The sequence below is a fragment of the Leptinotarsa decemlineata genome, unplaced genomic scaffold, assembly GCF_025532065.1.
Source record: "Leptinotarsa decemlineata unplaced genomic scaffold, Ldec_3_MD MMD2_tig00026342_RagTag_RagTag, whole genome shotgun sequence".
NCBI classification, from domain to species: domain Eukaryota; kingdom Metazoa; phylum Arthropoda; class Insecta; order Coleoptera; family Chrysomelidae; genus Leptinotarsa; species Leptinotarsa decemlineata.
In genome coordinates, this window is record NW_027412695.1 from 440,023 (window position 1) to 442,522 (window position 2,500).

Genomic DNA, 2,500 nt, shown 5'->3' on the forward strand with positions numbered 1-2,500 from the left:
CCGGATGAAACTCGTACGCGACGAGCGCCAGCTATCCTGAGGGAAACTTCGGAGGGAACCAGCTACTAGATGGTTCGATTAGTCTTTCGCCCCTATACCCAGTTCCGACGATCGATTTGCACGTCAGAATCGCTACGGACCTCCATCAGGGTTTCCCCTGACTTCGTCCTGACCAGGCATAGTTCACCATCTTTCGGGTCCCAGCGTGTACGCTCTTGGTGCGCCTCTTCTCGCAATGAGAACGAGACGCCCCGGGAATGCGGAGCGGCCACTTTGAGGGCGAACCGCTCATCTTCCCTCGGTCTACGCAAGGTAGACCTTTACTTTCATTGCGCCTTTAGGTTTAGTTATGTCCCAATGACTCGCGCACATGCTAGACTCCTTGGTCCGTGTTTCAAGACGGGTCCTGAAAGTACCCAAAGCTATAGCGTTGCAGATCGGCGTTTCAACGAGGTCTGTTCGAGAACATCGTAGCCAACAGTCGCCCGGGGACAGGATCGGCGCTAGGTCCGATCGCCGTCAAACACCGGACGCGCTTGCCACGAGCCGAACGCTAATTATAAAGTAGCGGCCCCGCGCCATCGTTATACCGTCGAGCGAGTCGGCCGGGATACCGAGGGTCCACGCGAAAAATTCACGTGGGCTCCACCCCGGACCTTAGACCGACACCCAACGGATCGCAACGTCCTACAAGAGGAAAAGTGCACGCGTTCGATATCGGTTCGAAAAACGAGCTGAGCGAACGACGCGAACGCCGTCCGTCACGAAACCCGTCAAACGCCGACGATCGAAACGCGATGAATTTCCTCCTTCGACCTTTCGGGTTTCTCAGGTTTACCCCTGAACGGTTTCACGTACTCTTGAACTCTCTCTTCAAAGTGCTTTTCAACTTTCCCTCACGGTACTTGTTCGCTATCGGTCTCGTGGTCATATTTAGCCTTAGATGGAGTTTACCACCCACTTAGGGCTGCACTCTCAAGCAACCCGACTCTGAGGAGAGATCCTCCCGAAATTGACGGCGGTCGCTACGGGCCTGGCACCCTCTATGGGCTGTGGCCCCGTTCAAGAAGGACTTGGACGCGCCGTACGACTCCGGGATAAACGGATCCTCCCTAACACCACATTTCCCGGCGGTTAACCCGCGGGATTCGGTGCTGGGCTTATCCCTGTTCGCTCGCAGCTACTGAGGGAATCCTAGTTAGTTTCTTTTCCTCCGCTTAGTAATATGCTTAAATTCAGCGGGTAGTCTCACCTGCTCTGAGGTCGATAAAATAATTTTTCAGTTTATTCAACAGCAACGAGTCGACGTACGTAGTCTCGTCCGTCGTTATTTCGAGAGAGAACTACCGAAACGGACAAAAAAGTTCTCGACGTCCTGTAATAATGTGTGTGCGTGTGTACGTACGCTGCTCGACACGATCAGACGTCGTCTTCGATTCATCAAAGATTCTCGGACACGACGATCGTGCGTAACGAGAGCATACACACACACACTACAAGCGTGAACCTGTATATTGCCGTGGCAGCCGCTTTCCCAACAACGGAGACTCGATACGATTTCGTTGTGTACAAACTACGTAACGTTTCTCTCATCTTGCGATGAGAAAAAACGATTCGTCGCTTTCGCACTTTAAGATGCCGCGTCTTTGTCGTCGTCGGCGTCGTCGTCGTCGTCAACGTGTATTTATTTTTGTTACCAAGTGTCATCGCCGCGAAGGCGATAAAATACTTAGATAACGATTATAATAACGAGACGACTCGATAGACGACAAACAACTACAACAACAACACGTCAATCATCCAACACGCTCCGACGTTTTTACAAAATATCAATTTTGAAAAACCGAGCAGTCTTTGAAATTGATACGACCCTCAGCCAGGAGTGGTCCAGGAACAGTATCCGAGGACCGCAATGTGCGTTCGAAATGTCGATGTTCATGTGTCCTGCAGTTCACAAGTTGACGCGCAATTAGCTGCGTTCTTCATCGACCCACGAGCCAAGTGATTCACCGTTCAGGGTAATCTTTTATTTAGACGTACTCAAAAAAAATAATTTCAAGAGTTCGACGTCTCGATTCGGCAAGCGTTGAGATTATACCAATGCAACAACGTACATAAAATATATATATACTTGTTAAAAAAAATAAAAAAAGAGAAGCGCTCGACGATTTCGTATTCGTACGGCACCACATATTCAGACGAGGCATCGTGTACCGAAATCGCGCACGACTCAATTTTTATATTCGTCGTGTAGAGGACGCGCGTAGTATTTCATTTACCATGCGTTCTAACTGACACGGCCGGGCGAATATCTTTCACAACCATCGGAAATCTCGTTGTGTAATCCGGTAACGTAAAAATTCGTACGAAACAAAACTTTCACGTTTCGACCGCGATTAAACATAATTTCCTACGGAGCGGTTTTTTAACAGTCACACACTCCTAGGTACCCGGCGAAGGCGGCGTCGTCGGCATCATCGTCATCGACGGCGAAATGTAT

The 2,500-nt window shown here is 49.8% G+C and overlaps 2 non-coding genes across 2 annotated transcripts in view; both read right to left on the reverse strand.

Annotated features, from left to right (window-relative positions):
• Positions 1 to 1,266, reverse strand: part of LOC141486013 (large subunit ribosomal RNA) — a 4,028-nt gene extending 2,762 nt beyond the window's left edge. The window contains exon 1 of the ribosomal RNA XR_012467572.1: positions 1 to 1,266. This exon is cut by the window's left edge and continues 2,762 nt beyond it. This is a non-coding gene — a ribosomal RNA (large subunit ribosomal RNA).
• A 600-nt stretch (positions 1,267 to 1,866) lies between these two features.
• On the reverse strand, positions 1,867 to 2,021 carry LOC141486034 (5.8S ribosomal RNA). Its single transcript, XR_012467590.1, has one exon. It is a non-coding gene; the product is annotated as a 5.8S ribosomal RNA (ribosomal RNA).
• Positions 2,022 to 2,500: the final 479 nt, after the last annotated feature.